General features: G+C 37.2%; 1 long non-coding RNA gene across 1 annotated transcript in view; it reads left to right on the top strand.

The window, feature by feature from the left end:
- Positions 1-3,576: 3,576 nt before the first annotated feature.
- The window catches only part of LOC122349621, a 36,710-nt gene continuing 16,106 nt past the window's right edge, over positions 3,577-24,180 (top strand). The window contains exons 1-2 of the long non-coding RNA XR_006251473.1: positions 3,577-3,765; positions 4,328-4,481. This is a non-coding gene — a long non-coding RNA (uncharacterized LOC122349621). The remainder of the gene's footprint in view (positions 3,766-4,327; positions 4,482-24,180) is intronic.

Raw genomic sequence — 24,180 nt, 5'->3', positions numbered from 1 at the left:
TTGAATCAATGTAAAGGTTCCCTTGATGTTAAAGGAATAGTTCACCCGAAACCCATCGATCTGCTTCAGAGGACATGTGATAAGCCCCAGGAGGTGTATAGGTTAGTATAAAAATAATGGCCGCTATCCACCAGCATTACGAAGCTTGAAAGAGCCAGGATACGTTTTAAAAAAACTGACTGCGTTGAAAGAAGAAAGTCATATACACCTAGGATTGCTTGGGGGTGAGTAAAACATGCTGTAATTTTCATTTTTGGGTGAACTATTGCTTTTTAAGGCTCTTCATGGAACATACGCCTCTAAAGAACCTTTATTTTTAAGAATGTACAGTCTCTCTCAATTGAGTTTAAATGTAGATGTGTGTAGCACTTTTGGAAAAATGTGACATATAAGCAGTTCATTTCCAACAATGCCTGAAAACAGGAATTGCTTGCTTTTAAAATTTTTAATAAATCATTTACCTTACTTAAGGAGTAAAGAAAAGAAAAAAATCCTTGGAGACAATCAAACTAATACTGACATGTAAGATCTGTGTTCTGCCTCCAACAGCATTATGGGTGCATGATGATTAATGTTATCCCTTCTCCTGAATTACAATCAAATGAAAAATATGCCTTTGTTTTATTGGCCTGTCGTATCAGGTTTATCATATTCTTATCCATTTCTAACACATTGGCTGAGTCGCACTATCCTTTTATAGCCACAGTATCTCAGATGAAACTCTAGACAAGAACAGCAAAGTGTTTCCCTTGACTTTGGTTATTAGTGGAAGTTAAGGAGCTGCTGTTTGAGCATGTGACAGCATTCGCTGCGGGCGATACCCTTGCTGTCCTGAAGACGCTTGTGGAGAGAGTGAAGAGAAATAGGGATAATAGGCCTCTCTGTGCTGCCTTTATTGCCTGACGTGTGTTTAACTTTCTAGTCTTCATCCGACTGCGCCGTGCGATTGACTGACTGGCCATGGCAACCACTCTAAAAATGATTGCTCTGAAACAGCATAACAGTATAATTAAAATGTGTTTAATTAACAGAGCACAACAACAGAGAATGGTTGGAACACTACAGCATCAACACTGGAAATCTGTCTTCACAGAGGCATAAAAATGAGGTGCAAATATGGGAAAACAGGATACTTGAAAATAACATATTTGCCTGTTGGAGTGAAAATAAAACTGCAAATAAATAACCGATGGAGTGCAGGTGGTGTCATTTCCAAATTGTTGCCTTGAAGCTACAATTTGGTTTGTCACTCAGACTTGAGACTCGTGTAATTTGTGTTGTTGGTGTAAAGGCAAATCGTGTGTTTAGGCATTGGTTTCATAATGACAACACAAAGGGTTACTCTATTAGGAGATGCTATAATAGGAATGTTTCATTTTCAAATATTTTGTGTAATTGCAGAAAAAAAATAACACTAAATTTCAAAATATGGTACAAAAAGATGCAAATATGCAGAACAATGTACGTTTAATATTATTTGTATAATTAAAAATAGCTTTTTTTGTATTTTGTTTCATGTTCACAGCCTACGTTCATGAGAAATAATTCTCAGTAGTTCTTCAAAGCGAATCTGTCTGCACAGACTTCCGTCTGTCAGTCTTACAAACCTTCAAAGATGTGTCTGTGAGATGACGCGTTTCCAAGTTTCTTCTTTAAGATGTTTACACATCTGATGCACTGTGGAAATTACTTTCTTCAGCTTCTTATTTATTTATCAGTCTTTAATTTTAATCGGTGGATCTAGCTTTGGGATGAGCATAGACTTCAAACTATAAGCTGATTGATGTGCATATTCACAATCTCAGCACAAATTGGAAGAGCATTTGAGCGAAGGAGAGACTCAGCAGTACATGGTAGATGTTGACTAATGCATAAAGAGATGTGGTACCACACCACGGTGAGGTTAAACACATGATATGCCAGCTGAGAGACACCGTCTTATTTTACCTGACATATTGCACAGTATTAAAGTCCATATGAATTCAGCATCGACCAAACGTGCCTGGTTGATTCGCTAATGCATATTATAACAAGAAGAAATAATCTTCACTCAAAAATTTCTAGTATATTTCACAAAGAAATAGCCTTGCATATGTCAACTGAGAAAACTATATTGTATTACAGTCAGAGCAAGTTGACATTTTAATTAAAGATTACAAGGCCAAAAAATTATAAACAAATTCACATGCATAATAAAGCCAGTAATGTGCATTAAGAAAACAGGATTGATTGATTTAATGCTTATATATATATATATATTTCCCTAGAAATGGTTGATATTAAGGTATCCGGACGCCAGCCCATTCATAGATCTGTGTGTTTATATAACGCCATGCCACGAGCTGATAGCACCTGTGATTCCAAGAAGCAGACAGCAAGTTCATTACTACCAATCATTCATTCATCACTTATTTCATCTAATTAAATCACTAACGATTGTCGCACTGAACACTGCATTGCCTAAATTGCACCTGTGTTTTTCGGCAGTTCTCTGTCACAGGTTTATGAAGGAGGAATATATTCTAATGCGATCATATTCACTGAGCAGGTCATTTATTATGTGCTAGCTGATACACTATCTACCTTGAGCTGTAAATAGCTTTCTCAGTTTTCAAGAGCCGAGGCCACATTGCTCTCTCTGTGTTTTGAATAAGAGATTACTGTGCCTGGCGCTACAGGCTACAGATACCGTCATTATCAACTGTGGCAGGAGACTCTCTGCAGCTCCCCTTGCAAACATATCATAAATCAATCTCCGCCGAGCCCACTGGAGGTTGATGATGTACCAATTGAAGAGTGAGTTACCTATAGATGAATCCTGATGAAATCATCCTGAGAAATGAATGCAAGTGTCTTCTCAGTGATAAGATTTGGATATCACACAGTGGTTAAAATGTTTACTTTCTATTTATTTATTTTTATTTTAAATGGGTGAATTTTACAATTCAGGATAGCATTTCTTGTTCACTGAGCAGCAGATTCACTTCACACCTAAAAATATGAGAGGTCATAGACATTTGCTGAAGCTTAAATGATCGTGTTACATAGCTACTAGCGATAATGCAGAAAAATATATTTATCTGCCATCCTAATCAAAGGACAGCATTCAGATCAACTTTTCTTTTTTTTTTTTTTTGAATCGATTGAACCGTTAAGGTAGAGTTATGAATATAGGAAAAAACTATGTAAATTTAATGAGACAAAACAGTTAGCCTAGCTTTAATTGTTCTAGATCAGTTTTGAATAAAGAAACAGAGTGGAGCCAGTAAATTATAAACAGATTCGTTCATCAGTCGAATTGAATCTGTTCGAACTGAGCAGGAAGCAGGAAGCAAATCAACTGAATCCGTGGTCCCGGATCAACTCTTTCGAACATGGCACTAATGTTCCAGGCCTAGAGAGAGTCGGTTAACGTGTTGTGGTAAAGAAACAGAAGGAAGTGGCAATGATAATGATCACGCGCAGATTATGGCAACATCTGAATGCTGCGTTAGGCTGCGTAAGGACAAAGAATCTAGTTGATTCTTTTTTAATCCGATTGTTCTAAAGAACCGATTCTCGAAGTGGCATCGCACGTACAGTACTGCGTCACGAAGTTCCCCTCCGCGTGTAATAAATCCGTGTTAAAAATATTCGAAGCTATGTAGGAATAGCACGGTTTGCTTTCAAAGTTCCCGGAAACGTTTGTGAGGCTTTTCAAATCCATCCTCAGGTGTTGTGAACGAGAACGCGACGGCTAGGTAAAAGTTCGTAAAGCTCCCTCAGGTAGGCGGGCTGTATCAGTTTTGTTTTTGTTTATCTGGTTTGTTCTTTTGTTTTTCTTACATAGGAGATATAGTTTCCTATTTCTTATAACGAAATAATTTGTTGTTTGTTGAATGATTTGTTTTTGCTTAATTATCTTTCTATTATGCTGTCTGTCCTTTATTTACTTTAAGTATTGACAACTATTATATTATGACATTTACAGGGAGCTGTAGGCTAATTATTTCTGTTTTCATAAGTAAGTTTTCACACATCATTTGGACTGTGTACGGGATCATGTTCATCAGGCTAAAAATAAGGCATTGTTATCTTGGCACGGTTGGCAGTAGTACACTGCAGACATTAAATTTCTTAGCTGCTATAACTTAAAGTTTGTGCTTTTCATCATATTTCTTGATGTATGATGAAACTCATGTACTTATTTCTGATTTAGAACTACAAGTGTAGGGGTAAGTTTGTTGTGGGCATAGTTTCCTGCTTGAATGTCAGTTTTAAACATGATATCATTGAGCCCAAGTCTACCATGTGCATTATTCTATAACATTTGTTAATTTAAATGCAGGTCAGATCTTATAGATGTACTTTTTTGAGAAATGCAGAAGACATTGGATACCGGTACTAATGGTGGCCCACCCAGTGCATACTAGAGTTGAGAACATATCCTTCCAGAAGAAATCGACAGAACAGAAGCTTGAAATGACAGACTCTGCTGTGTGGTAAGTGTTCGTACTGAGAAAAAAGAAAAAAAAAACCAACAACAACAACAACCATAAAACATCTTTCATTCACAACAAAAATATTGTCAATATTCTGACTTCCCTTTTTCCACTTGCCTTTTAGCACTTTTTTTGTCTTTTGCAGTCCGTACTGTTTTCATGCATTTCATCAAATTTTCTGGATCATTTCATGGTCAACCAGAATCTCCATCCAGTTATTTGAGTTGCATTGTCTAGATCTGAACTCCTAACCCATCAGCTATGCGCTTATCTTTTCAATGGGTTCCAGTTTACTCTTCTGCATGGTTTATGTACTACAGTTCTGGACAGTGATTGATGCCAAACAAATCAAATATCATATTGCCTTTATTGATTGTCTCCTCCTGAAGAAATTTCCATTGGAGATCTCCAGTGAGACTGATGAGTTGCACACCCATACCATTATGCTGGCAGGGCGACACGACATGATTTCCCTTGCTTTCTCTGTCAAAGGATTTTTTTCTTTCCGCCTATCCCCGCATTTCTTGGCCTTTCATCTCTGAGCATTTGATGGCCCTTGATTATTCCCTCTACTGAGATCCTGCCAGTCTCACTGTCTCTTGCTCTCTCTCTCTTGCTGAGATGAGGAACTATAGAGTTACAGAGAGTGAATAAGGGTTTGTATGGATGTATGTAATTTGACAAGTTCTCATCTAACCATGGCAATACTTTAGATTTATAAATTCAATTGCTCAGTTGAAATGCTCATCTTTCCAGCTCTTGTTTTGCATTATTAAGGTTTAGTGAACGTGTGATGATTACAAGCCTCTTTTTCAAAATGATGGCAATTATATATCAGTTACCCGACTTCTATTGTGAGAGAATTTCTATAGTTGCTTTGAAGGCCAAGTGTAAATGGTAAGAGCAAATTTTAAGAGCAATTAGTTTGTGATGAATCAACTAGTGCTGAACAGCAAAGCCGTTTAGCATACCTGGGTGTATGTAGTTTTTTGCAAATGTGACACCAATTATTTTGTGAGGTTTAGTCATATGTCACTTAATTAAGCTGTGTGTGAGTTTTCACAGCATGAGATCAATCCAAGAGAGTTTAATAAAAGTGATTATTATTTAAAAATAAATTGGAAGGAGTTCTGTTTATTTGCATCTATTAATAAATAAGAGTCTCAAACTTATGGAATAACAATTAGTAAAAACGGCAGTGAAGACATGAGGGGGCATCGCGTTTTCATTTTAGAAACTAATGAACTGGAGCATCTTGAACTCAGACAGTCATTGTTGCGCTGTAGCAGTTCACAAAGCCTTTAATTCAGACCTTTGAACTCTGGAGCATGCACATACGTAACAAGTGAACAGGACCGAGAACACAGGGCAAAGCACACTTTAAATACAGCACATGAGGAAGGAATAACTCAACACACCTGGGGAAGACGACTGGGAACAAATAAAACATTCACAGGAAGACAGAAACTGGGTCACGAGAGGGAGGGCTCACGCGACACAGAGCAAATGTCTGACACATTGCTGCTGTTTTTGACCACTTTTAAGAAATTAGGTAAATGTATTGATGATTTATCTTGTAGAACAGCTTCCAAAGACGTTAAAGAGTCATAGTTGTGGTCATAGAGACATAGTTATGCTATTATACTATAATCACTGAATGGCAGACCACATCTGTTTTTCATTTGTTCATTAGCGCCACCTGTTGTATGGATGTTCTTTTCCAGATGAATATGTAATGCGTTTTAGTTTTGGTGTAAGGTGTTTTTGTAAAGCATGCACTGCACTATATTACCCCAAGATATACAAATACACAACAATGTGCAAAGCACAAAAAGTATTTTTAGAAAAAAAAAAATAAGCACAGGTTCACCCCCTAACCCCACCCGTAAAATAATCATCACTAGTTATGTTTACATGAGCTCATTTCGAATCATAATGAATCCCATCTGATTTCAGGTAGTTAATGTCACCCGATTAGCGAAAAAGTAGTTAGAATAACTGCAAATATAATTAATGGCATACTTAAATATAAAGCTGACATATGTGTCAGAAGTGCTTTTTTAGGAGATATATAGTAAGTATTCAGTCTCATCCACTGAGCAGTTGGTAAGACAACAATAGACTTAAATAAAGCCGTATATGTTTGCATGACGTAAATCATAAAAAAAAGATGCACATTTATTCAGTTTCATACAAAGTAGATTTTTTCTTTTTGCTAAGAGACCGCAAAATCGGGTACACTGGAAACAAGAAAACAGAATGTATAGGATGGATAAATAAAAGTGACTTAGCTGGAGGTAGCTTTCGCAGAGTGATGTGTAGTGGTGTTTTGCAAAGATGACATGTTTCTTTGGTAAAGTACTTATGTTAACAAAATGACATCAAGGTACATTAGATCATCATATTCCCACAGTACAAAGTTATGCCAGGGTCTCCGGGTGAGGTTTGGTTAGAGCTATTTACCGTCCACATTGTGTTGGTGATAACTTTGATGGGGTCTCCAGTGGTTGTGCTTGGTGACGTTCCAGTAGGAAAGTAGACAGTTCTGTTTCGACGTCCTTGAACACAGTTTTTAAGGGGTTATGAGGATGTATTATTAAATTATTAAAAATGTATTTTGTGGCTGGGTGGAAACTAAGGATGAAACAACTGAGGCTACTAAATGCTAAGAAAGCACAACACTGACAACAGTGAGGAAAAACAAACAATATGTACAATATTTATATAGGCTACATGTAACATTTTGCACATTATGCTGTGTATTTTGTTATGCAAGCCATACCCTTACTAGTTAACTTCTACATAAATACTTAAAGGCACAAATTGATGGAAACAATATTGAAAACACGAAACTGGAACAGGCAGTAGTTTGTGTACAATAATGAGCAATCAGGGCTTACGGCAAATGTGAATCTGAATATGAACCACGCTTGTTTTTGTCTGTGACATCACGGATGATTAAAATTTTAGTAATGTAGTAATTGGATTGCAATGACGAGTGAATCTACGATGAAAGTAAAGCGTGAAAAATGAATGAAGTACCAGTCCAGAATGTCTTTTACAGTCTGGATAACATCCACTGTAAAATCACAGCATTAATTATATGCTAGCAGAAAATGTATTAATTCAGAATACAGTGCTTTTTTTTAAATGCTGTCAGTGGATAAAGATGCGTTTTGGATCCAGATGGTATAGATGCGGCATCTACCAGTGGCCTAACCTTGACCCCTTGTTTGGCACACCCTTCTTCCTTCGTATGGAATTAATTTGCATAGCTAGCAAGTGACTCTTAGAGTTGTAGGTCTGCATTATTTGCTTTTCACTTCCAGTATAACAGGCATTATGTCGAATACAGTAGAACGTGACACCAGATGGTTGAACTATCACCCTTGCATTCATTTGTATCTTAATAAGAGAGTTTCTATGAATTGTTGGGGAATAGACATCCTTTAGACGTTCTCTGAACGATTGTGGAGCAGATGTGCTGCAGTTGTGTTTAGATTGAGGAGTAATTATATGTAGTATTTATTTTTTTTTCTTTTGACATGACCAGGCAAGTTCCATTAGCCAAGGTATAGGGAATGTCACAACCTCAACCTCTTTTATCTTGCTCGCAGATTAAAAATGGAAAAAACTTCTGCCACTGACATTTCTCTCCACTTTCCTGCCACATGTTGACTGAAAAGTATTCCTCTCTGCAGGAACTGGTCTTAGCGTTCCCATTTACACCCCCAAAGAGGTGGGTGGCAGTTGTCCTAGCTGTCTTATCTGATGTCAACAGACATTTGTTTGTGGTAGTTCACTAAAAACCGATCGCACTGAAACAAATTGCAAGGGGGTTTTTGGACTGCCATCTTGAATGTGTGTTAGTAGAGGTAAAAGTTAGTAAGTTAGTAGAAGAAAACTCTTTACAATATCACTTCCCGGTACATACATGGTAAGTATCTTGTACCAGTCAAATGAGTGATAGGTACTTACCCGAAGTTTATGTACATGGTAACAAATAAGAAACAAAGCTGTACTTAACAGAATGCATAGTAACTATTTGCATACTAATGTACTTACTAATGTATTTACAAGGTAAATATTTAGTACTTACAGACAAGTGGGTACAAACGGGCACGTCCTTACAGTATCCGTATATGGTGACAAATTACTGTACATATTAGTGATATGTATGTTCATGTAAATGTGCAGCACCTAATGAAAAATGTTTAATGAAGTGGTAAGAAAGTAGACACATACTGTACTTGGTATACATCTGGAGAATAAGTAGTACTTACAAATAAGTGCGTGTTAATGCTAAATTGATTTCTTCAACAGTGCTTGCAGAGTTTGAAGAACTGGTAGTTCCTGTGTAATGTTCATGTAAAATGGTGCACTTTATTTTACAGTTCTATTTCTATATACTTACTATGTACCGTCTACTATCAATAACTCAAGTACCAGCCTACATATTTACCATATGCACAGTATGTGTCTTGTTTGTTACCACATAACAGCACATTTTCCATAGGTGCTATACATTTACCATGAATATATCATAAGTATGCACAGTAATGTCTCTGTCTCTCTCTCTCTCTCTCTCTCTCTCTCTCTCTCTCTCTCTCTCTCTATGTGTATATATATATATATTGTGACGGGAGGAGCCAACGACAGACACAGTGGGCGTGGCGTCAGGCCTCGGAGAGGCTTTTTATTATTAACAAAATAATAATAATACAAAATAATAAAGTGTCCAGGGGAAAAGTGTCCAAATAAAAGGGGGGATCTGGTGTCCTCGTCGTGCCGCGGGGAAAGTGAAGGTTGAGGCCGTGTTCCAGGGGGGAAGGGTCCAGGAAAGGGCGGAGTCCGGCGGTCGCACGCGCTCCCCTTTTTCTGGCCCGGGGCGCGAGGGGCGGCGGCTTCTTCCGCGGCGTCTCCGTCGTTTCTTTGCTCCGGCGGCAGAGTGGGATGAGCTGTGTGCTCACAGCCTGGACTACGGGGGTCCCACGACGCACTTCTCGGACGGCGGGGTGAGGTCCATCGCGCACCCTTCCTGGACCCACGAGGACACCAGCGTGCATGCACGGGGGAAGAGACCGGTCTCCCGAGGAGAGACGCGGTCAGGTATTTAACGGCGACGGTGACAAGGCTAATCCCCTTCAGGTGTGCCTCGTCACACGCCGCCAGACCTGACCGATACCACGCCCCTCCTCTCTCGACACCCACCCCGTCGGGAGCCTGGTGAAGGGCGGCGAATAAAGGACGGGGTGATGGTGACAATAAAGAGGAGGGGCAGCCGACTCGTCACAATATATATATATATATATATATATATATATATATATATATATATATATATATATATATATATATATATATATATATATATATTAGTAAGTACAGTATCTAATTAGTTTTCACACTACCTGTAGATGACCATTCTTACCCACACTTGTACAAACTAATTAACATGCGTGTATGCGTTAAGTACAGCTGTGTTTCTTATTTTTTACGATGTGCATACACTTCAGGTAAGTACCTTGTGTTACCACTCATTTGCCCGTAGGTACAAGATATTTACCGTGCATGTACCAGGAAAGAAGACGTACTGTAAAATAAAGTGCTAGCCAAATATCCAAGCTAAGCTCTAGCTGACCATGAAGATAGTCACAAACAAAGGTTGTTATTAATTTTCAAGAGAACAGGGTTTCGGTGCAATGTTGTTTTTTGTTTTCTTCTTTAGTTTTTAGGTGTTCTTGACATGTAATTCAGGACTCTCTGTGTTTCAAGTGAGGCAGTTGGCTCAAATCAGACAGTGGTGATTTTGATTCCCTTTCAACTCTTCTCAGAAATAAGGAGTTTTGAAGCTTCTCCTCACCTCATCAAATACTTGTTGCTTTTATGATCGCAGGTACATATCAAAGAGAAACCTTGCACCAGTCTGTGTGTAACAGCTCAATGTTTCAGTCAATACAGGGGGCCAATCAATGAAACAACAGACTTTGAAGAGAAAAATCTGTGAAATGAAGAGCTTTACATCATTCCACATATATGTCACTGCTCTGCATCACACCCTTTATCTCTGATATGATCTCTTTTTTGTCTCACTCTGTCCATGTCTTTTTCTTTTTCTCTGTTCTCCCGTCTCAGTCCTGCTTCTTACTGCAAACTGTATAAAAATGCTTTATACATTTTATAAATTTAACCAAGGTCAGCAGAGTCACTGCAAAAGTAGCTTTTCATTTTTCAAGCTTCATTGCAGTTTGATATTGTCATAGTAGTATAAAGGTCAATGACAAGCTATGTAAAAATACATTAAAGGTGCAATTTCATTACACCTTTACTCTGAAGAGCATGTTTTCTTATTTTTGTAATTAGTTATTTTTGAGCCACATTAAAAGCCTCATTAATGTTTGCATGAAATGAAATGTCTGTTTTAAAACGCACGTTATAGATCTTATTTGAACAGTTTATCTCTGCCCATTTTTAATTATTTTATTATTTTGTTAATTTGTCTTAACTTGATCTTCCAGCGAACTGACAGAATTCTCATTGGTGACTTTTACTTATCTTACAATCAAGCTGGTATTCAGGTCTGCCTCCATTCAATCAACAAATAAGAGACAGAACCAATCTGTCCCTATCTGCCTTTTAAAAAAATTAAATTAAATAAAAATTCTATTCTGTGTGTCACAACATGAAAAAAGGCCAGTCGCAACTTCACTTAAATTACAAATTTAATTGAATGAATCCTTAATTGGTATATTTTTACATTATTTTTTTTCTCCTGAGAACTGGTCATTATTTCAAAACTGATGTCTACCAAGTCGTATCATGTATCCACAACATTATGTAAAACAACATTGAACAGTAAATGATTTCATAAACCCTGCAGACTCTGCAGAGTGATTGTGTCGAGTCTCTTAAAATAATAATTACAAAAAAAACTTGTCATTGACCAGTTATAACAGTATTGTGACCCAAATGGCTATGAAAGCGCGTCTGATTTTATACTTGATGTATCTTATGGCTTTCCAGAGCATCTTTGAGGTTCATTTTCTTTCTTCTCTACAGTAGTTTGCTTTGAGATTGGTGAGTGGCAAAAACCTCTTTTTAAACTCCCTTATGGACCTACGTGATTGGCAAATTAAAACAAACTATCAAAATATTGGTTTCAGTGCCGAGTGTCCCTTGACAGCCATCTGCTTTGCCATTTGATGGCTTCCCCTCTGCTCTAATCCCCACAGATGTTTAGGAAGTCACTTTGAGCGGGCAGGTAATCGCCTGCCACTAGCAGCGAAACCCTACAGCACTTCATTGCGCCCGCTGCTAATTACAAACAAAACATGGTTAAGCCATGTTAATTCACTGCCGGCGGCAAGGCATACACAAATAAAAGAAAAAGACGCAATTACAGGGTCTGGTTGGGAAGACTCTTGTTCCCCTGATATGGGCAGATGGAAGAGGAATTATACTAAAACTAAATAAATACAGCACTGAGAAGTGGAGGAAAGCGGTTTTGTGTAGTAGCTGGTACTTCTTCCCCAGAACTCACAGAAGAGATAAAAAGGCACTTTTAAAATTTCAACCTTTTAATAAATGGGGTCTTTCTGTAATACTCTTGAAGTCTGTTTTCTTCTCTTTCTTTCTCCCTTCTCGCTCTCTCCTGATGCTTCTTTGTAATACATACCATGTTTTTTGAAGCAGCAGAACTGTCAGTGTGCAGTGAGCACCCGCAATGAAGAGCAAAAATATTCCCACTTCTTTAAGGTTCTGTATTGCTTTAATGATTTCATGAAGAATTTTTAACACCCATGTAATCTTTCCTTTGCACAGAAGGGCCTTTATAGCGGAAAAGGGTTCTTTAGATTATTAGAATAAGACTTTTTCTTTAAAGAACTGTTTGCCGAAAGGTTTTTTAAAGTGCATTTCTGCAAAGAAAACGCCTTTTGAAACCTTATTAAAGATCCTAGTCACATCTTCTCAAACTGTCATACCTTCTGATTATTGATCTGCTTGGCCATTATTAATCTGAACTCGGATGGAGTGCCAAGAGGACTGGATCAGGTGAGAAAGGTCGTGTATATGCATTTATCATTGGCACTAACGCTTTCAATTACTAATCCTTGAAAATTGATTAGCGAGAGTGTCTGTTTGCCCTTTTCTCAGATGGCTTCTGTAGAGTGATCACCGGAAAGCACCTGATCACGACTAAGCCAGAAAAATCTCCCTGGGGTTTGAGTTCTTCAATCATGACGGGGAGATCAGAAGTGATCGAGGGGCAGTCTCAGAATAGTTCATGTCCATATGGCGATGGAAACGTGGACATGTGTTCTGATTACAGCTGAGATTGCTAGATTAGTGTGTAATCTTTGCTTAGAGACAAGTGTCTGAGAGAAAGCAAACGGATGGTCCCACAGATTGTAGGTCAGGACTTCTGAAATCCCCTTTTAGGGGATCATATGCAGTAAGCCTCTCTTATGGGTTTATTAGAGTACACAGCTTCCAATGTTTATTTGCAGTTTCTAGCTCTAAGTCTAAAAACCGATTGACCTTATTTTGAATTTGAAATTATTATTATTATTTACATGAAGCAGGACATATTTTCCTGCTTTGTTTCACCATTTTTTGGATGATTTGTTTTGTTGGTTGTGTCTTGATTAAGAAATATTCATCCCAAAACAGTGTTTAAAGCCAGTACTACACGAGGATCTAAAATATTCTGTAATACATTCCTCAATATATATACATATATTTCATTTTTCTTTCTATACTGCATCCCAGATTAATATGAAGGGATAAGTATAAGTAAGCCATCCATTGATTGGTTTATGGTAAACAATGTGACTCATCATTTTATTTGTCATTTTTGTAATTCGGTTTGGTGACATTAGGGGTGCAATAATGACACTGCTGGCTCTTCCCAAACAAGTTGTACGACAGTGGTTTTGGACCACTGGTACACTAACAATGTTTTGTTCATTAACATAATTAATTGCAAGATCATGAGTTGATATCAGGATGGCAGGCGGCATAATAAAGCTGCATTACTAGGCCACTGCTTTGTCTGCATGAGTGTATGTTATTTGAAAACTATTTGTCAATTTTATTTCATTAGGGGTGACCTATAGTGCTTTTGTAGCGTTGACATTATTACAAAAGTCCACAAACAATTTTTCATAGTACAAATATTTTATTTTCAAGCTATCCCCAAGATATTCAGCAATAGAAATGCTAAAAAAGTGCACCTATTGTCAAATTAATTTAATTGGAACGATGAAAGATGTGGCACAGATACCTTTTTCTTGTAATTAACACTATGTGGTGGTTGTGGCATGTGCAATTTGTTGTAATTTCAAATATGCCCTGAATAAAAATAATTCTGTTCACGATGCTACAATGATTAACATTACAGTGCTGTCAGAATCTTCAAGGTAAATTTTATCTCAACCGACAAAATTCTTATATTGGGTTGTGATTTCAATCAATTTGGCTCTTTCCTTGCACTCAGACTTTGCAGAACGGACAGCCTAGAAAATATGACAGTAAACAATTATAAATAATAGATAAACTCTTGTCTTTTAAGGAACATAGCATCCCAGAATGAAGTGAATAATGCCTGGAAAGAGATCAAAGTCAAAGAGTCCAGTGAGTGAAGGAGGGAGCGAAAAAGGTGGGGAAAAATAGAGTGCAGAGTACGATAAGAGAAGGGAGATGAGCCTTTCATATTAGCCGTGCCTTTGTTCCACAACGTCAGGTGCTAGAGAGGCATGGCTGAAATAGAAGAAAAATCCCTTTAGAAATGAAACTCCTGGAATCGTAGAAATGTATTCTGCATTATAGCCTATTTTTTGCAGACACTTTAGACATGTATATCCCTTGCTGCCCTTGAACAAACGCACACACTGTAGTCGTGATAAAAAACAAAGTTCTTTTCTCGGGGAAGATGATGTTAATTAGGAAAGCTTCTCTAGCTCGTTGCATGGAGGCCTCTTGGAGCTCAAAAGTCCATGACGTTACCACACTTGAGAGCAAAATGGATTTTGTATTTCTTAATAATTCATTAAGGGGTATACACACATATACAGACAAAAATACTTTTGCATGTACAGGCAGAAACACACAGAGAGATGTTCCTGAAGCTGCTGGAGCTTGTGTCAGTTGCCTCGGGCTTGTAGTTTTCTTGAGAGAGACCAAAATATGAACAATAATAAAAGGATAAATACATATTCATCTCGATATTTATTGTCTACGTTTCATTCGTACTGCTTAATATCCCTCAGTCTCTCATTTGTGGCGTTTGTCCTTAAAGAGACTGAATTACAGTCTGTGAGATGAAGAGTTAAAGAGGAGCGTTTAACCTCAGTGATTTATTGTTCTCATACTGTTCAGACCTCTCGCCGTTCTTCTCTTGTGCTCACGAAAATTTCATTGCTTTGTTATTGGACTTCTAAATTAGAGGCTTTGACATTTGCAACAGCTGTCCAATAATGGTATATAGATTAGTCTATAGTTCTTCCCCATGCTTCAGTCATGGAAGTCATTCGATTCGTTTGGATTAAAAGAGCCTCTGTCTTAGCTGACTAGGTGGCAGAATTTGGGGCTTTGCTGGCAGACATTTTTTTTTGTCCATCTTTCTAGTTAATGAATATTAACAGTCACCCCTAACAGAGAAAATATGTTGTCAAAGTTGAAGGAAGCGCTGTTTCAAATTGAAATTGAAAAAGAATGAGAGCTTCATGAAATGGGGATGAAGGGAATTATGAATTATCTCACAATCAAGCAGTGCATATATACTTAAACCACAGTAGAGTCGGCTGTAAACGGTAAAAATTGTCACATACTGTACACTACTGTTAAGTTGTGTTTATGCTTTTATATTTAAGAAATTAATACTTTTATTCGCCAAGCTTATATTAAAGGTATACTCCACCCCAAAATGAAACTTTACTCCCATGTTGTTCCAAGCTTTGTTCGTCTTTGGAACACAATTTAAGGTTTTAAGAAGAAAACCGGGAGGCTTGTGACTGTCCCATTGACTGCAAAGTAAATTAAACTGTCAAGGTCCAGAAAAGTATGAAAACCAATGTCAGAATAGTGCATTTGGCATCAGTGGTTCATTCTCAATGTCATGGGGGGATGAGGAATAATAAAAAACACAAAAGTTGTGTTACCTCTGTGTCTTTCCGCATCGCCCATGTGACACTGAAGACTAGAGTAAAAATTCAGCTTTGCCATTACAGAAATAAATGATAAATAAATAAAATATCTAAAAATAAATAATGTTTGTTTTATGACACTAATGATTTAGGCCTAATCAATGTTTAATCAAATACATGTAGCCTTGGTGAGTATTTGCCTTAATTGTTTTTTAAAATCTTGAGAACCACAAACTTTTCAATGGTGGATGTATCTTGTGTGGCATAGATCACCTGACTGTATTTATAATCGTGGTAACCTTCTAGTTTGTTGCATGTCTTAATGTACAGTATATTGGGTATAACAACATCTACATTCCTACGGACACAGATTAAAGGCAGCGTTTCATTTCAAGAATTAAGGGGTGTTCTTTGGCACTTGTTTCATTGCACTGCTGCAAACCTAGATCACACTAGAGATCACACTGCAGTCATTCATTACAAGCGATTGTTGATACAGGTCTATAAGGTAATTAAAAATACATCTTAATGTAACAAACATATCCGTGATTTGGTTACAGAGTTTAATTAAAGAAAAAAATTAACAAAACTGTTAATAGTACATTTTTGCATAACAGGAGCCTAAAAACCCCAGGGTTAATGCAATAATTAACACATTTCATAATCTGTTGACTGTGACACCTGCAACTGCAATTTCAAGTTGGTTTTTTTTTGGATTATTGTTGAGCCCTACAAGAAAACATTTTCCTTGAAACTCAAGGAAAGTGCAGTGCCAACCTAATATATTTTCCCTGACAGTATCCATTGGACGGCTTCTCTACAGCCTAGATCAGGTTGAGCACCTAAGGTCATGTGTGTTGACAAAATAAGGCACAGCCAAACGATAAGTGGATGTTCAGGTGTTACCCCAGAGTAGATTGTACAGAAAGTGCTGAGGGCAGAGTGGAGAAAGGTGTGTAATAAGAGCAGAGTTTTGAGTGCTCAAGGTGACAGTGGTGCAGTATAGGCTGGTGTATGAGTGCTATGCCAGTCCCGTGGGCTCTTTTTTCGCACTATAGTATTTATTTAACGCCATCCTTTTGGTCTTTAGAAGTGGTGCCTGGTGCTTTTCACAAGAGAGGTAGGACAGGTGTCAGTTATCATACATTTCCAATCCATGCATAATAGGTATGCATCGATTCGATACTCGGGGTATAATCCGATATTGTGCATATAGAGAATGAGTTTACGGCCACTTTTACGCTGCAGGTCTTCAAGACCAACTACGATTTTGTGACTCTATCCAATTTTTTTGGATGGCGTGCTTACATTTTTCTTAAAAGAGATCTCTAAGTGATGGCAAAGCTGCATTTTTAGAAGCCAATTTCTCTATAGTCTAAATAAGCATATGGCATCACAAATCAATCCGAATAATACTTTGCATTTAATTTATTGACATGGAATTTATGTAGAAACTTTTTGGTACTTTTAGCAGTAGTTAGATCTACAATCATCAATCGTCAATTGTAGGCTAGTGAATTCTTCAGAAAACGCAGCTTCGCTTAAAGACTGCGAGTGGAATAATACTCAGACGGTAGATAAACACGTCACGTCTTCTGTGCTTTTTTTTTTTTTTTTTTTTACTCAACTCATTAAAACCAAATGCATTCATAAGTGATTTTATATCAAAGGCAGGGACGTGTTTGTGCGCATTTTAATTTGTGGTTTCAATTTGGAACGAACTCGTCTGAGCACGAGCCGTCGTCACTGACAGCAGCTGCAACGAGCGCTCGGCATGATTTCAGAAGCAACACATTTCAGCGCCCTTTATTTAACACAAACCGACAAAATTAATACCCTACTCAACTAACGATGTTTCATTTGCTACAGGCATGTCTGTACCGCAAAATGTAAAATAAAACTCCCACTTTTTAACGGGTGAAAATCCGATTTGTCCGCTTACATGGCAGATGCATCATATCTGATCTCGGAATCCATTTTTTGCTTTTTACACGGTCGTGGGCCATATCCGATCTGTGCCACATGGAAGAAAGAAATCAGAATTGGTTCACTTGAACTATGCCTTGCAAGCTGGGGTGCCGCCGCCATTTTGAGAGGACCACTCTCTGCTGCCGATACTGAAATGAATGTGGATACCTGCTTATCTTTTGTTTTTTGATTTAATGAAATATTCACATTCTTCTTTTTAACGCTTCACATGAAAATTAGATTTGTTTTCTCTTAAGTTTTGTAGAATTCAGTTTACTTTGGAGCATTTTGGAACGACTTAATATAGTTGTTTTCATTGTAAATATAATTTTTTTTACATGGTCAGAGGAGAATCATAGATTGTTGGTCGCATTCATCCGACAGACAACAAGCACGCTGTGTTTACATTTATTTCAACAAATGACAACTGGAGTAAAAGCTTGTGAACAGTTTTGTAACATTTTAAGATAATGGTTTAATGTAGTAAGACAGTGATGCTAAATGCAGATGAGGTCAGAACGTTAATGCAACATTTAGCATTTTTCGTCCTTTTAGAAAATAGTAATGAAGAAAATGCTTAAGACTAAATTTTAAGTTTATTTTTTCATAAAGTTAATTTGGGTTCATCCGTTTTTCTGCAGATATTATGATTTATTAATAAGGTGTGCACAGGATGTGGTCTTTTAATATCACTGCCCTGCTCTATATGAGAGAATCAACATGTAATCGATGACATTATTAACAGATTCACCATTCAGCACATTACTCACATCCGCCACCTGCTTTTCTTGGGGTTTTTAGAGATAAAAAGGCGAAAGAATACGCCGCACTTTTCTCTCAGAAAGATAATCTGAGTTGCTTTACAATTCTCGATGCAGCATGAATGACAAACAATGTTGACATTTTCACAATCATGACAGAAAATCAAAATCCTGCCCTGAACTTTTTATTTTTTTTTATTGAATATGAATGTATCCTGCCCTGAACTCAACAGCGGTGAGGCAGAGCAGTCCTTTCAAAATGGTGGATAAACAAAGGAGCTTTACATTCTCTATACTGTTGTGTTATTGTGAAAAATGAAGTTTTCGTGCACTAAATTTCAAGTGTTCTGAAGCGGTTCCGCAGCTCAGTGTGAGGTACAGATGAATATTTAAGTCTTCGAATTCAAGTTCACATAAACTCTTCTCTCAGCTGTGTCTGTCATCCTCCATTCAGCATTCAAACTGTTACTGCAGTCAAAACGATTAAACTATCTTAAAAAGCACTTAATAAGAGATTTAAAGCTGTCAGGAGAAATGCTCGATATAGCGTTGCGCAGATTTAATACACTAGACATCAATATCTCTTCCGCTTTGAACTTGCCTGAGGACCGTGACTCAGAAACGTGTTGTTTCAAGCGCATCATTTTGCGCACAGGATGCGCATAAACACTTTGTAGCAGTCTGTATCGGAGTAGAGGTCTGCGCGGACTGTTCGTTTCAGGCCCGCTAAATTTAGGTTTACACCTTTAAATTTCTGCTATTAAAATAAAAAGAGATTGGGTAACAAATAAGTGTAGCCTACGCAAAATTGCATTTGTTATTTTATTCGCTTTGTCAAGATGCTTGAATTTATTGACAGCAAAATGTTAAATGAATTTTGTATCTTAACATTTTGCTGCCGACGCAGTAGCAAAATAAAGTATCACAGAAAAAAATTTAAAATGTACAAAAAGTTTGATTTTTATTTTTGGTATTTTAGCTACAATTCGTCAAGCAAAAATTATTTTTTTTATAAAGTTTTATTTGAAACAAGCATAAATAATCTGCCAATGGGGTAAACAAAATAATCTTGTTTTCTGTTTTTAAATAAGATTATTTTGCGTACCCCATTGGCAGATTGTTTAGCTTTTCTAAGCAAAAAGTCATTTTGACTTGTTTTTTTTTTCAGAAAACAAGACAATCACTTTAGCTTGTCTAGGAAATCATCCTTGATTTAAGTTTTTTTTTTTTTTGATATTTTGGCTAAAAACAAGACATCTTGGCTTGAAAAGGCTTGAACATTTTGCTACAAGTTAGAAAAAGTGTCGCAGAGAGAAAAAAAAAATAAAAATACGACAGCTGTCAGTTAAAATTATAGGCTAAGAAAAAACATGAACAAAACCGAGTTGAACGTCCTTCACGGACAGCACATCAACACTTAGCTCCGTTCTTATTGTCACTCATCGACAACCTGCCTGTTCTGTCTGAAGGCTGTAGCTATATTTACCGCCGGTAGGTTACGGCCTGCTCTGGGCATCACCACGCACATGCTGCACGCAGACCTTGCAAATAAAACGCGTGGCGCAGAAAGCACTGTTCATGCGTGCAGCTCGTGCATGACAGCCCTGAATGCAGGCCGTACCAGTCGTCAGTAAGTATAAAGCGCAGACAAGCTGCTCGAAAAAGGTGACTGCCCACTCACGTTCAAGTTACACCAGTAACCGGCCGCTAACGTGCTTTATTCTGGAGTTTAATTCTGCAAGCGCACAAAACCTGGTCAGGCCCCGCTGACCTTTTTTCTGAGCCTTTCGTATTATAAAAGATGATTAAGTCTTTCTTGTTTTGTTTTATGTACTATATGAATTTATATAGTGTATACGTAATAAATACACACAGCACACACGCATATATTATGTAAACAAAACTTTATTTTGGACACACAAAAGTTGTGTATAGTTGTGTCACAAAAGACACATGCATACTTAATTTTTAGTATATAATCGAGACAGTTTTCACTGTGGACACACTTAAACTAAAACAAAAAAAAAAATCTAAGAATAATGCAATGAATTATGCTAATTCGGATGTGCCTGATATTACTGGTTTACTTAAGAATAAGTGAGAATTGTTTCAAAAACATTCAAAAAGTCCAACTGATATATGCACATTGTTGCTTTTTTTGTTATTTTTAGCAGAGGCTGTGCTCCTATATGCTTCCTTAAAGAACGGCATGAAAATTCATGCTGGTGTAAGCTGGTCTTTTTAGCAGGGTAAGTAGGGAATACAAACCCTGTTAGCTGTAGTTATGTTTTAAAACCCTGATGTGGAAATGTGAAATAATTCTCTGCAGACAACCATCATCAAAAATAAAGTTCTCCCTCCAGTAAGTGTCCAGTAAGCATGAATACAGCTCGTCCTGAAAGATCTCTTTCTCCTTACATTATTATCCAGGTAGCATTGAGCGCAGAAGTACACTCCACCATGGCCTTATGCCTCATCGAGCATTGATGCGGATGCAGTGCCAAAAACAGCCTGTTATAATGCTGCACTTATACAGCCACTTGTGAATGTTAGTCAGAAATACCTTGGACTCTCTCTCTCTCTTTCTCCGCATCCATCTGTAAGCGTTCGTCTAGCAGATGTGCTGGTGGTGCAGTGTAATCTGTTGAGAGTGTAGAAAAGCGATGCATGGTGCTACTAAGGTTATGGCTTCATCTCCCCATGCTAATAAAAAATGTATGTAATGAATTCACTATAAGTTGCTTTGGATGAAATCCTCTGCTCAATAAATAAATGTAATAAAGGTATTACTTTGGCCAATACTGAGCTTTTTTTTATTTTATTTTAAGAAACAAACAAAACCGCAGGTTCCATTCAAACCATGCTTTGTGAGGTAATGTATGGTCGAGCCCTGTGGAATTGGCAGCAGCTTCAATGAAAAGTGTTTTTCTTTGAAATGATTTAAAAGCACGTATAGGGTTTGAGCACAGACGCAGTTCCATCATACATAATCTTGTTTTAGTAGGTTGTAGACAGGATGTTGTATATAGGCTGTTGAAGGAATTGAAGTCCAGATGCAGCGTTCTCTTCCCATTACAACTCCAGAGCACGGCTCCTCGAAGTCGACTATGTATAGATCCATCTCACACAGTTAATCATTGTATTGCACAGTTGCAGTCAAACCCCCTCGGGAACCTACCTTTCTAGCTATTCATTTTTATTTTCTTGTTTGATTTCTCATCATCAGCATGCACATCGCCACACTTTATTCTTTCTCCACTCGCTGCTTTCTTCTAACAACTTCCTGATAACTCAGAATGACAGATATATTGAGCGGCTGTGTTGGTTGAATGCTAGCTTACTAATGATTGAATACTGCGCTAGTGTTTTAGTTAATGTTGTTGTTTTTTTTGGTTTTTTTTTACTCATTCCATTTAGTCCAGATTTATGTTAAAAAATTTTTCATTTTTGAAAAAAAGCCTGGGAAGTTGAGTCCAGTTTCAGTCAATGAAACCGCAAGATGCTTAAACCGTTAATCACAGTTATTATAATCCCCATTCATTCTCATGATTATCATTTAAGAAATCACATCAGAATTATTAAGTGATTTATTAAATGGTCATATAAATTAACACGCTCTATGAAAACAAGCTTCTCTCAAAAATATTAATTCCACAGTGTAGTGTAGTCATGTTCTTTTTCTTTCTGTTAAAACAAAAATAAATAAAAACAGCTTTGTAAATGTGTACTTTTAAGAAGGGCTCTATTATCGTATTAGAAATAAACATGATTTATTTATTTTTTACCTTTAACTTAATCTGGTTCAAAATAGAGAGATTTAATAACTGCCGCTTTATGCTTCTGGTATTTCTGTCACACTGAAAATGGAACGTCAGTTAGAGAGCATTGCATTGCAGGATACAGTATGGATACGGTATTCTTCAGAGGGTGGAGGGTTATATGCTGCACATTTTGACAAATGCAGGTTGTGCTGTTGTACCCTGCTCGTCATACCTAACAATAACTGTAGGAAAAACAATAACAATGGGAAAAAACGTTTCCATCCAAAGATGCAAATTAAACTAATATGCAAAAACTGGAATATCGCATCCATCCAAGAATAGAACAAACCTGTCACTTTCTAATAAACTGGCACCAAGTATCAAAGAAATAAAATGTCGTGCAATTAAATTAGTCCATTAAAAGCTAAATTACCTGACTTTTTGATGCACATGATGGAATTTATTCTGTAAAAGTGTTTCCATCGTACTACCAACTTATTTTTTCTTAACGGATAAAAAGTTTATCCGACTATCATATTTGTTTGTTTATTTTCCATCCAGCAATTTTTTGGATAGAAACATGGCTAATATCATGCTTTCAAACTATATCCAGGCCTCTTGTACCTTATCACCTAAATAAATCACTCATCACTTCCAGTTCCATTTAAAGCATGCTGGGAATTTGAAATCCTCTTGTTTGGTCTCGGTAACACTACAATAATAATGTTAGTATGTTAATGCAAACATAGCCATGTGTCCTTGCTTTCTTTGTTGCATGTTTCATTTTTGAATCTCCATTAAGTCCATAATATATCTGTCACTGCAGTAACACGATCATTTATTTTCATTACGTAACTCTGTTGCCTCTCACCTGTATTCTATTAGACAAACTTTTTCAGCCTTTTCATCTCAAGTATATAAGCTGCGAAAGGCTCTTCTTTATTCTGACTGTGTTCTGCTTTCTGCAGTGGATTTGTCTGCAAATGTTTTGCACCATTTTCACAATGTTCTCACAGTTGAGTTCTGATGGTTTTGTAGGAGTAGTTTCTCGGTAAAGTGTAAGCATTTAATGTCACCGAAACACTTCTCTGCTCAGATTTCCGGCCCTCTGCTGAAAAGATTCAGTCATCTCGGTTGGAGAGAAGGTTGTGGGTCATATCACGAAAACGACTCGTTACTGTATTCTGTTTGTGGAGCGTGCTAGATCACATAACCAAGCAGGACACCGATGAACTGTTACTGTTTTTCCTTTTAAAATCTGCAGCTGAGAATATTACAAGGGAAAAACTTCGCTATGGTCTCGAACTGTGCTTGTGCTGTTCATACACTTGGACAGTTTAGATCTTAATCATCGTTAGATCAAATCATCTCAAGCAACTAATCGAGGTCTTCAGTTTCAACACAGTCACAACAAGGGGGTCCAATAAATACAGCAATTTTGTGAGATATTATTAAAATATAAAATAAGTCTGACATATTTAAATATGTTATGAATTCTCAGCAGCCGTTACTCCAGTCTTCAGTGTTACGTGATGCATCAGAAATCATTCTGTCATGTTTGTTTGGTTGTCAAGAATTTTTTTCTTAGCAATTTTAGCATTTTTCATTGATCTTTTGACATTTAAGAGGTCAGTGCACTATAAAAACACAGGTCCTACTGCAAGTTTCTGAACTCAAAACCTACTTGTTAGTCCAAAGATAGCTTTTATCGAAGCTGCCAAAACATCAATCTACTTCCGGGTTTTTATTACGTAATGAATACAGAAGCACTGTCTTTATAGACATAAATCGATGCCGACTTCTTCATCATTGCCTCTTTAGTCCCTCTTTATATGGACAGACAGAAGAAATATTAGAACAGGATCACTGGACTAAAAATAGAATTGACTCACAAAGGTTATTGGCCTATTTTCAACTGTGTAAATTTGTCAGTAGAGCAATCTGTTTGTTCGGTTCATTTCATTGTGGTTATTTGCAAACTTACAGGAAGATATTTTCTACAATTTTGCCAGAGCTCCAGTTTTAATAATCAATGACATTCATGATCAAGCATTCACGTGATCGT

This window comes from Puntigrus tetrazona, chromosome 7, assembly GCF_018831695.1.
Source record: "Puntigrus tetrazona isolate hp1 chromosome 7, ASM1883169v1, whole genome shotgun sequence".
NCBI classification, from domain to species: domain Eukaryota; kingdom Metazoa; phylum Chordata; class Actinopteri; order Cypriniformes; family Cyprinidae; genus Puntigrus; species Puntigrus tetrazona.
Note: the sequence above shows the minus strand (reverse complement) of the source record. Positions and strands in the feature narration are given on the sequence as shown.